The sequence below is a fragment of the Balaenoptera acutorostrata genome, chromosome 12 (genome assembly GCF_949987535.1).
Source record: "Balaenoptera acutorostrata chromosome 12, mBalAcu1.1, whole genome shotgun sequence".
Taxonomy (NCBI): Eukaryota; Metazoa; Chordata; class Mammalia; order Artiodactyla; family Balaenopteridae; genus Balaenoptera; species Balaenoptera acutorostrata.
In genome coordinates, this window is record NC_080075.1 from 38,660,857 (window position 1) to 38,673,217 (window position 12,361).

Here is a 12,361-nt window from a genome sequence, read left to right on the forward strand (position 1 = left end):
ACATTTAAAGCTATTATCTTTTGGCAGACACCTTGACTTTAAATAAGTGTCTGTTACCCCAAGGGGCTGCGACAAACTGTGCCTCGAATCCCACAGTAAGATCCAGAGTGAGGTTATCCACACGGGAGTACGGCCACCCGGGAAGGAACACCACCAGCCTGAGGCCATGCCTTACTCCTTGGCCTGAGGCTGTCCCCTACATTGGCACTTACCATGGTCACTGCTTTGGTGACTGTCATCCTGCCAAAGGGCTTTAAGTTACCACCATCCATCTACTCCCACTTCTTTCTGCATAGAAAGAATTGGGTAGCTTGCCTTCTTCCCTCGGTTTCCCTAGGACTGTCTGATAAGTGCACTAAAGGATCATCTCTTGGTCCCTGACATCTAGGAACCTACATATGCTTAAAAACAGCAAGAAGGTCCCCAAGGAGCTGCTGGCAGAATGAGACGTTGGATGGATTCCAACTGGAGTGCCATTCCATAACTCCACACGCCTTTAAGTGACAGGAGACTGAGGAACGAGAGGGGGTTATCGCAGAATATTCTGATCTTGTCAGAGCCTGAAAGCTCCTTGGAGCAAATAACTACACAGAAATTCAATCAGAATTTCATGCAGAAGCAAACTGAGGGGCTGGCTGGGGGCTGTTTCTTCCGAGAACACATATTCTACACATTGATAGGTACTGATATAGTTTAAAGAAATAGGACCATGACATAAAGTACACGGCCAGTGTCTGTCACACAGTAAGCCTATCAGTTCGCTCTTTCTGTTTAAACTAACCAGCCAAAACTTAGTGGCTTAAAACAACAACTATTACTTAGCTCACTGCTCTGATTACTGCTCTGCAGCTGGGCATATTAGGCTGGCTCACTCACACTTTGCTGTCTGCTGCCCCATCAGCTGGGGGCTGGCTGGTCTGCAGTGGCCTCAGCTGGGGCAGCTCCTCTACCTGTCATTCTCCAGCAGGCTAGCCCGGCCCGTTCACCTGAGTTCCCGAGAGAGAAGAAGCAGGCACCTTCTTTCGAGGCCTAGGCTCAGAACTGTACAAATAACACCCACTGCTTTCTTCTGGGCCAAGCGAGTCACTGGGCAGCCCGAATTCAAGGAGTGGAGAACTAGCCTGTGACTCTTGCTGGGAAGGGCTGCAAAGCCATCTTGCAGAGCAGTAAGCATAAGGAGTGGTGGAGGGTTGTCGCCATTTTTGCCATCTACCGCTGTAGGTAGCAACAAACTCTGTGAGTGTGTGTATAATTTTCAAGCATTTCCAAAAGGAATTACATTACTGTGTTAGTTGACAAGCTAGGGTGAAAAGATATATGGAAAAGCAAGACCATCAGACTGCTAAGGAGGTAAAGGGTGACACCTTTGTTAATGTACTTGCTCCCTTGACAGCCAACAACTCCCTCCCAGGGCCCTCCTCTGATCCAGCCCCTCTCCCCCTCCCCTTCATATGAGAACCCAGCTTGACCTTGCTCAAGACCAGAATCCTGTCCTCGGGACACTGGCATGTGGTTCAGGAGACTTTCTCCATCCTTTGGCTCCTCATCTAGCAATCCTCTTCACTTGTGAGTTACTCAACTTCTCAATGGGGTTTCAGTCTGTCCAGGAAGAACGGAAGCTCTGCTCCAAGACTTGAGGGTTCATTACCCTGATGTGGAATGTTTATTTCCCTCTCATTTGGACACTAGTAAGAGGTTAGTGACATATGGCCAGTGTCCATGAGACCATACTGTTCCTCGTTCTGGCTGGATATTTGGAGGCAAGTGTGAAGAAACCCAGCTTTGTCTCAATGTGTGTTGACTGGTTTCTGTCACATTTTCAGGTGGGACAAATCAGTTTAGCGATTTCCCTTCAGGGTAGTCATTGTATTCTCTCTTCCTTCTGATTCCCACCACCAGTGCCATTACACATATGTACATAATGCACTCATGAGAGCCGCATTGTTCTGTTTCCTCGGCAGAGCAGACGCTGTCGTAGGCAAAGTCAGCCAAATGAGACTTCTAGGAAAGCTTGTTTCCCTGACTTAAAAAAAAAAAAAAAAGAATGATGAACCCTTTGCCCTTCCTTCTTCTTCCTGTCTGGAACATGGATGTGAGACCAGGAAGTACAGCAGCCATCTTGTGACCGTGAGGACTAAAGTCATTAAAGTCATGAGCTGAGGATGGTAGAGCAAATGATAGAAGAAGCCTGGGTACGTGATGACTTATTTAAGCAGCTGCTCCAGCCCTAGGATTATGTATGTTAGTGTAAGTCACCATTGGTTGGATTTTCTCTTATTTGCAGCCAAATTCTTTACTGATAACAGGCAGGATCCTCACTGGCTTCAAAGGAAGGTGGATTCACAGAAGCATAACTGAGAGAGCTGAATATTTCTAAACAAGTCCCAGGAATAGATTAGTTAGAGAAATCCTTGTCGATTTCAGGCTTCAGGTCTCCACTGTAACTTGCTTGGAAGGAAAATAAATCAGTAACAAGGAGAGTTAGAATGCCATCACCTGAATCATATTACATTTTATTAAATCTCAGATGCCATCCACTGTAAGGTGCATCATTATTTTATGTATCACTATGAAAGAAAAAATGTTCTCGAGACATGCCACTGATTATAAGATGTATTTGCTCCAATTTCAGAGATTTTAAAATGCAGGGGTTGGGGGGAGGATCTTAGAATCAGTGAAATATGGCAAATATTGGGACTTCCCTGATGGTCCAGTGGTTAAGACTTCACCTTCCAATGCTGGGGGTGCAGGTTCGGTCCCTGGTCAGGGAGCTAAGATCCCACATGCCTCACGGCCAAAAAACCAAAACATAAAACAGAAGAAATATTGTAACAAATTCAATAAAGACTTTAAAAATAGTCCACATCAAAAAAGGAAAAAAAAAGAAATATGGCATATATTTGCTTCCTTGATTATTGCCTGCAGCCCTGTTAGGTCAGAGACCCTGCCTTGCTTTCTGCTGAGTCCTCCATACCTGGAATTGGGCCTGGCACAGAGCAGGTTCCACTGATACTTGTTACTGAATGAATCAGGGGTCTAGTCCCCGCCTTTGCAGTAACTTGCCGTACCACCCTGGCTGAGCAAAGCATTTACCTTTCTCTGTGCCTCTCTTCTCCATAATGTAGTTCAACTGAACCTCACCAGAACTGAAGAAATACGAAGCCCCACATAAATGCAAAGTGGACCCACACTCTGCATCACCATGGCGATGCCTCCCGGCGCCTCGGATGGATGCAGGAAAGCCTTATTCTCTACCATCCCTAGAAACCCATCTTTCCCCAGGGCCTAATTCCTTCCAAGGATCCAGGATTAACCCTTTCCAGCCAATTCTCTTCTGACACTTTGTCTGGGTTATTAAACGTACTCCTTGCAAATGGACAAGAGGTAAGGAAATATGCAAGATCCTTCCAGGAAAGAGATGGTATTTTGTAACTTTCCTGAATCTCTCCACGAAGATGACAGGCCAGCGTGCCATTGCCGCAAAATATTTTGAAGTAATATCAGCCTGCATGTCTCCGGGCAATAGTCTTTCCTAAACAAAATCTTGAGTTGTTGCAAGGCTCTGTGTGCCACCCTCCCGCTGAACACCTTAATTCAGAAATAATGAAGAAAATAATAATTCATACATGAGTAACAAACACTTTGCGTATGTTCCCTCATTTAAACTTCAGCAAAAATGTGTGGGATAGGAAGTATCATTATCCCCTTTTTACAGGTAGGGAAACTGAGGCATGAAGATGTTAAGTCACAGTAGGTTGCAGAGTCTGGCTTTGAATCCAGGTGGGTAGCACCAGTGCTTCACTGCCTTGCAACTACCTTACACTGAAAATCTAGTTGATGCCGGGCTCTGGGCTTAGTACAGACACAAATAAAGCCTAATCCCTGCCCTGAAAGAGCTCCTGCTCTGGTAGAGAAGACAGTCCTGCTGGCAGAGATGGGTAAACAAAGGATCACAGGAAAAGAAAGAAAAAAGGCCTGTGCCTGTGGATAATCAAGGAAGGCTTCACAGAGGAGGTGGCTTTGAGCAGGGCATTGAAGGGAAAGTAGGAGTTTGCTAGGTGGGCAAAGAGGGGGCAGGGCATCTCAGGGAGCAGAAGCTTCTTGGAGGCTGGATCTGGGGAAAGGGAGGAGGCAAAAGGCAGGGCTGAAAATAAAGGAAGTGGCCCCAGGGGGAGGGAGTCTCCCTGCCTTGGTCAGGGAGCCTGAAAAGGATTTACACAGCCAAGTGGTGGGCTAGCTTTGCATTTTAGAAAGAGCTCTCAGGTAGTTGCATAAGGGGTGATTGCGGTGGGAAAAGAGAGAACACAGTTCAGCACCGTAGGGGACATTGTGAAGTGGAGGAGAGAAGGGTAGACAGATATGTAGATCAACTTTGGCTTCGAGTGTAGGAGGGAATGGACAACCACGCCTACAAAACGCTCACAGTGACTGGCTAGGCCTTCTGCATGTTCTTGTGGGATGACAAGGGTCTCTGGCAAGGTCTCTACTCCCACTTCTAAAACACCATCTCTCTGGGAATTCCCTGGTGGTCCAGTGGTTAGGACTCCGTACTTTCACTGCCAAGGGCCCGGGTTCAATCCCTGGTTGGGGAACTAAGATCCCACAAGCTGCACGGAGTGGCCAAAAAAAAACAATACAAAAAAACCCACCATCTCTCTGAGGCCACCATTTCAGGGCAGCCATGGCGGGGCCACGCGCAAGCTGATGACTGAAAGCTGTCTGCTGAGAGAAAAGACTCAGGTAGACACAGGCAGTAGAGGTGAGAGACCAGGACACCCCAGAGAGTGAAAAAGAGTTGGAGGGCGGGTAATTACAAAAAAAAAAAGTTGAAGAGAACAGTTGCCTGAGAACTTTTCAGTTCCTTGAGGCCACACCACACTACCTGCAATCAAGTTTCATGCAGATTCCAGATTTCTAGTAAGTTTTTTTTCTTTCTTTCTTGTTTTCCTTTCCTTTTTTTTTTTTTTTTTTTTTTAACTTAAGCCAACTCGAGTGAGTTTCTATTTCTTGGAATTAACAGACCCCTAACACAACCTTACATACTGTCCTGTAATTTTCTTTTTCACTTTCTAGTTTCGCTTTTAAAATACAAATCCTCCTGTGGAAGTAATGCTTACATCACTAATACTTTAGGATAAATGCCTTTCGTCCTCTTCCTGAGTGAAGGAGGTAGCAGGCAGGTAACATGAGCTGCAGGGGAGAGGATGCGGATGGGGCGGACAGTGGCTATGAAACGTCAGAGACAGAGCTGGTGGCCCTTACCATTGTCCTTTGGCCCAGCCCAGCATGCAGAACACTCTCACTGCCTTTGGGTCTGCAGGGGCTGGCTATAAAACTCCTGGAGAGAGTTATTCCAAAGCACAGGGGTATATTATAAAATGTAAAGAATTAGCTGGAAGTCTGGTGTCTTCAGACTGGATCTGTGAGCCATTCCTAATTCTGCAAAAATTTAAGTTTCTTATATTTGCTCCATCTCAAAGAGTATGGCGTTTCTTCATTCTGCTGCACCAAAAACTTGTACACTTGAGTAGTTTCTTCCACCTTCTCACATCCCAGACAATAAACTGTTAATTCACGAGAAGAAAGGCAGCATTCTTAGTTACCTCCCCAAACACCTACACCCTCAAAGAGCCTACAACAGCAAGTGCCCAAGCCACATTCTTGTTTACTTGAACTTATTTATACCCTGTCTCATTCCACAAGGGATCTGAGGGGGCTGCCAACTTTCTGTGTCATCAGATCACTAAACCAAACATATTTCTAGAGGGCTGGAAATATAACAATGACTAACGAATAGAACACTCACTGCAGGCAAGACATTGTGCTAAGTGGTTCAAATGGATTCACTCATTCAGCCTGTGAGAGGTCCTACTGGGTCCCATTGAATCCACACCAGCCTCGATCGTGGGTTGCACCATTATGGACCACTAAGAAAGAAAGAAAAAAACCTGTCAACTGGAAGATGCGGTACCAGTCAAGATATGCTAGACTGTGCTATCAAAACATAGAATCCGAAAGTTCCATGGCTAAAGAAGGAAGGTTTATGCTCCTCTCTCCTTAAATGCCCGCTGGCTACGGCTTAGCTCCATATCACCTTCACTGCGAGATCCAGGCACACACAACAGCCTCCATCTGGAACTTTGCTGGCTGTTGAGGTGAACCTTCTAAAGTTTCAGCCTGGAAGTGACACATCACTCCCCTTCACACTCCATTGGCCAGAGCAAGTCACATGGCCACCCCTGGGCTCCTCCTGTAGGAGGGGGCACGGCAGCAACAGAAATACAATTTCCTACTGTTGAATTAATTGAAAGACATATCCTGGTCTCCGAGTCTAAAACGAGAGAAACAGCACATCCTGGAATTGATGAAATATGGAACTGGAGGCTTTGGTGGGTCTTACAATGTGCCTGAGACCTCAGAGTGGCAAAGCTGGGGCGTCAGCCCAGGTATCACCAACTCCACCTTTAATCTGGCCGGAATAAGCCCTTATGGAGGTGGTAGAAACTGTCAGGTCCTGGGGAAGCCTGGGGGGCCCCTAAATTACTCTCCATGTATTAATCTCTCTTTTTTAAAGACTCTTTTCTTTCAACACGTGTCGAGCCAGCACTGTGCTAGGTAGCACACTGAAGAATAAGTCTCTAGTTCCCTTCAACAAAACATCCCAGGTCAGTCAGGGTTCAAAAGGAAGATTCACAGAGGCTAGCATTTTAGCTGTGCAGAGGCAGGCGTGCCCTTGGAGGCTAAAATGCACGTGGCCCCTTCCCATACAGGGCTGGCTCTGGTCGTAAATCGTCCCACAGAGAGGACTATTTACTCTAGGCAGAGGCCTGTGCGTGGTGGTCGGGTGTCAGGAAGTGAGCTGGCCATTGGAATGGAGTGTGGGTGGGGTGAAGGGACGTGGTCACCGGCTTCCACTGAGTCACAGAGGGCTGAGGTGGGGAGGCTGGCGGGGCCCCGCCTTGGTGCAGCAGGAAGGACAAGGTCAGGAAGAGTCAGAGGTTGGGTGGAGCAGGGAGGAGGTGGAGGGCTGTCTCAGGCCCCAGCAGGTCCCCGAGGGGGCTGGCAAACAGGCCTTTGATGCAAACATTGCCCCGAGAATACCACCCAGGATCCAGCTGGCAATCCAGAAGGCTCCTTCTGGTATGTAAATCAGGGTTGCCATGAGAACATCCAGAACCTTGCCTTTGTCTGGTTTGAAATTCAGAAGCTGCTGGCTGGGGTGTCCAATACTTATTTTGAAAAGTCACATTTAGGGTCCTTTAGCTGTCACTCCTGCTGCCCAGGATGAAGCTCTCAATGGTGAGCAAATTTTCAGACATTTTAAAAATGGGAAATAAGAAAAGCTGAGGGTTAGACGGAAGTAGAAAGGATAGAATGGGTTGGAGGGGATGAGGACAAAATATGAATGTGAAATGAGGCCAGCTATAGGATGACATTGCTGGTTAGTCATGGTATATAATCTGAGTGTGTAGCCCCAGCTCTGCATTATAAAGGCAAAGGGATTACTGTGTGGGAAGAGTGTGCCAGGGGGGCCAGTCAAACAGCTGCTGGCCTCCTGCCGAGCTCTGAGGCCAGGCTGGCCGGTCAGGGTCCCGCCTCCCTCAGCAGAAGCTCAGGCTCCCCTCCAGGGATCCCTGAAGCAAGGGCTCACCCACACTCCCTGCCCAGCTGGGCCCTAGCCTCCACAGTCACCCTCTCAGACCCCCTGCTCTGGCCTTTCTGGCCACTGTCCCTGCTCATGCCTCCTCTCCCTCCTTCAGGGCTGACCCCTGGAATTACTCCAGCCCTCGCTGCACAGGTGCTGGGTGTTCATTCCTGGGGCTCCTCTGACGGCACAGCGTGGGGACCTGGCCTGCCCTGGCTTAAAGGAGAAAGTGGAGAATGTGTTGGCTCATGTAACTGCAGGGGTTGCAGAGGAGGAAACCATTTTTCTTGACCCTCTTAGGGTCCCTGGCTGGGTCTGCAAATTAAACTGAGACAGATTAACAGGAGAAAAGCATACAGATTTATTTAATCTAAGTTTTACATGACATGGGAGCCTTCATAAGGAAATGAAGACCCAAAGAAACAGTTGGAGCTGAGTATTTTCCGCTAGGTTTGATGAAGAGTGGGCAGTCATGGAGGAAGAGGACAGCTTAAGGAGTAGGAAGTAATGTAGGAAACTAGGGAACACTTAGCAAGGCCTGTTTATTAGGATGCTTCTTGGTGTCCTCTTGTCTTTGGAGATAAGGGTGCTCCTTTCCTCCAGATGTAGGGAGGGCGCCTCTCACATGAGGATTTTATGACTTTTTTCAGGGAAGAAGGGGCGGGGGTGGGGTCAGAGTGAACTTCCTGCTCTGCCATTTTCTCAAACTCCTTCAGCTTAAAATATTCAATATGCCAAGATGCCATAGTTTGGGGTAGGGTGTCCTGAACCCCATCACCACCAATCTGATGAAAGTTTCAAGCTGGCCCCAGCAGCCCTGGGGCGCCCTGGTCGACTAGGGACTTAAACTCCACCTGTCCGTCTATCCCTGCTTGGCGCTCCCTGGTGTGTTTTTCTCTTTAGGTTTGTTTCTTCCTCAAGTGGCTGCCCCCTAAGGCTAGAACATGGCCTTGCCGCTCCCTGTTTCTCCCCTTACAACCCTGTAACCAGGAGAAGCACCTCTTCCTCTCCCGGCTGGTGGCATCCACCCCAGCGGCGGGGGCCATGAAGTCTTTGAAGAGAATTTGGAGGCAGACGGTGCTGGGAAGACCAGGGCCGTCTGAGCCACACAGATCGTTACTGTCACATCATCTTCTCATTGTTGCGGGTGTTCATTAACCTCAAGGCCTCGACCACACCGTGAACTCCTCATAGGGGATCCTCTCCTATGCTTGTTCTGGGGTCCCCCAATAAGCAGGCTCTCGATAAATGCTTACTCACTGGTTAATTAACCCCCAAAACCAACGAGCCTGGCCAGGACCACTAATCACTAAAACGAGACCTAGCCACGAAGTTTAGAGTGGATCCACAGCCCTCGGGAACCTTCAGGCTCTTTGGAAATCCAAAATCAACAGGGGAAAGCCAGATCTCATCTTGCTGCTGCTGCTGCCTCAAGAATAAAAGGGTCCTCTCCACCCAGTGCTCTGCTACCCGCCCTCCTAATCTCCACCCCCCCACACACCCCAGCAGGGAAAGGCGGCTTTCGGGGAGGTCTCTGTGGGCCATTCCAAGGATGCGTGTTCATTTCTCTCCCACCAAAGATCCCGACCTTAATGGCTGGGATAAAAATGGCCAGTTTTGGGGTAGTAGCAGGTGCACTCATTTTAGCAGAGATGATACCAAAGTGTATCTCAGAAGACAGTTAAGGGTTATAATTTGTCGTTTAATGTGTCCGTTTGAGAAGTGATCATTTCCAGGCCTTTCAGCTTTGTAATCACCCTTGTTTCCCACCCTGACATCCCAGGGTTGCCCAGCAGTGCCTCCTTGGCTCACAGCCAGCCTATTCTCCCCACCTCCTCCACGCTCTCTCCTGAGAGCCCGTCTGCAGATTCAAAGGAGGGCAGGTTACACACACTCCTCAGTCTGTGAGCAGTTATTGATGAATCTGTCAGTTGATAAGTACTTACTGAGCACCTGTTGTGTGTACCAGCCATTGTGCTGGGGGCTAAGAGGACCCCTGAGAAGTATAAAACTGGACCCACTCTCCAGAAGCTATGTCTACACAGGGAGATCCCTGAAGACGGATGATGCCAGACTGGATGGTCTTGAAGGGTCTTCAGGGCACAAATACTATGTGGTTATAGACTAGGTGATTGGGTTTGGGCCAGGCCCTGACTGGTGGATACGGCCTGGCTATCTGCTAACAGGTGAGCGGGATGGGGGGATTATATTCCAAGGACTGGGAAAGGTGAGGAAGTAGGAAAATACTAGGTGTGTTCCAGGGTTAGGGGGTTGTCATGCTTTGGCCAGAGCAGAGGATTTTTAGGAAAAAATAATAGAAGGTTTACTGCAATATTTGTTAGAGCCAATGAGTATGTAATGTATCTCATAGGCAGAAGAGAACCAGTAAGAATTTGAGCAGATAAAAAACAAAGTTGAACTGAAGTTGAATATTCATCATAGCATTCATATCCCACTTGCCCACTGCTGCCTCTGTGATGGACACTGCTGGTTTTGCACTCAGCAACCAACCCCACTTCTTTCTTTTTTTTTTTTTACTTTATTTTTGGCTGCGTTGGGTCTTAGTTGCAGCATGCGTGATCTTTCATTGCGGCGCACAGGCTCTTCGTTCCAGTGCATGGGCTTTTCTCTAGTTGTGGCGTGCAGGCTCCAGAGCACGTGGGCTCAGTAGTTGTGGCACACAGCCTTAGTTGCCCCGCGGCATGTGAGATCTTAGTTCCCCAACCAGAGATTGAACCTGCATCCCCTACATTGGAGGGCGGATTCTTAACCACTGGCCCACCAGGGAAGTCCTCCCCACTTCTTTCTTTCTAACAGAACTCTAATTATGTTCAAGATCTACTCATTCCCCCATGCAGCCACGTGCCTCAAGGGAAGGTGGCATGCTCCAGAGTAAGTCTGATTCGCCTATCTTGCCAACAATTGGTTCTAGAATGAGCATGTGGCCCAGTCCTGGCCAATGAGAGGTGGAGGAAAGTCCACTAGGGGACCTCTGAGAAAAATATCCTTGTTTCTAAGAGAAACTCATAAGAAGAGATGGTCTTTCTTTTTACTCTGGACATTGTCATGTGTGGAGGTGGCCATTTTGCCTCTAGTCTGAGGATGAAGCCAACAATGAAGGTAGCAGGGCAGAGAGACGGAAAGAACTTGATTCTTTGATTACATCGTTGAGCCACTGAATCAACCACCCTGAATCCTGCCCTTCCTGTTATGTTACTTAATACATTTCCACATTAAGTTAGTTTGAGTCAGGTTTTTGTTACCTGCAGCCTGAAGCATTCTCACTTCCTCCTCTCAGCTCTTGAAATCCTTTTTGCCCATTTAGCCCACTCTCTGCTCTAATCAGGAACTCTAGTCTCATGACCCTTCCAGTTTCTCCAGTTCTATCTACTCTTCCCCTTCATTACCGTCTTTCGTGTCATCCCAGAATTATTGCATAATAGTTCACCTTCACCCTTCTCTGGCCAGCTCCCTCCAACCCTCACTCCTCACCAGCTCCTGCATACTTACCCACTAAGTCCCCAACCACAGGTCAATCCAACTCTATCACTGCTGCTCCCCCACCCCTGAGCTAGGAAAACAAATTGTAGTCCAGCTTTGCCTGAGACTGAGGGGCTTCCTGGGGTTCTAGACTTTAAGTGCTGAAACTAGAATTATCCTGGATAAATGGTTGGTGGGTGGCCCTAACAGTGACTGGTGAGGCCATTGGGGAAACTACCCAACAATGATCAGTGGCCATTCCCAATGCATTGTCTCCAATCTCCACCTTAGCTTATCCCTGCTTGGGAGTCCTACTGCACAGTCTGGCTAGCCTGACACCATCCACCCCTTTCATCGCAGTGCTGGTTTCAAATCTTCACTGTGGCTCTTAACCTGCCTACCCAGCTCCCGCCTTACTCCCTTTGCAGCTGACTTCCAATTTCACAGAGAAAAGAGAGACTATTGCCCGTAAAGCCCCTCATCTTCCTGCATTCTTGCTCAGAATGCATCTTCTTTCCTGCTTCTGGAGGAAGACTTTCTCCATCCCAGTGCATTCATCAGAAATCCAGAGGCCGCCCCTACTTTCCTCTGTACCCACCTCTAGCTATCACACTCTCTCCCTCCCTCCATGACAATACAAGTCTCACTTGCTGTCTGTTCCTAATTCTCCCTTCAACCTGGATTCTGCTCCACCACTGCTTTTGCCAAACTCTCCAAGGACCCACTACTGGACCTTGTCTCAAGCCACAGCTGGCTGCCCAGTGTGCCCCTATCGACCACCCCCTCCTTGAAGACTGGCCTCCTCTTTGGCCTCATCTCCTCCTACTTCTCTGGCTGTTCCTGCTCAGTCTCTGTCTAGGGCTTCTCTTTCTCTGTCTGCACTGTAAATGTTGGTGTTCCCTGCTCTCCTTCTCAACTGTATACACTTCTTTTGGATCATTCCATCTATAACCATGGTTTCAACTATTATCAAATTCCCACAACTCCTCAATCTGTAGCTCAGGCCAAGATCCTTCTTCTATGCTTTGATCTGCATGTGTTGTGAAGCCATCAGTGTGATCATTAAGGTCCATGGTTTTAGAGTCAGACAGATCCAGGTTTGAGTCCTGGCTCTACCACTTATTAGCTGTGTGACTTGGGTCAGGTATCTTAAGCTCTCTGTGCTTCATTTTCCTCAATTGTAAGCCAGAGATCATAATGTACTTACCTTATGGAGCTGCTGAGAAGATTAAATGA

The 12,361-nt window shown here is 48.0% G+C and overlaps 1 long non-coding RNA gene across 1 annotated transcript; it reads right to left on the reverse strand.

The window, feature by feature from the left end:
• Positions 1-1,234: 1,234 nt before the first annotated feature.
• On the reverse strand, positions 1,235-6,156 carry LOC130709416 (uncharacterized). Its single transcript, XR_009009959.1, has 3 exons — positions 6,095-6,156; positions 5,807-5,927; positions 1,235-2,448 (listed from the first exon to the last, which is right to left on the reverse strand). It is a non-coding gene; the product is annotated as an uncharacterized LOC130709416 (long non-coding RNA).
• Between the last annotated feature and the right edge of the window lie 6,205 nt (positions 6,157-12,361).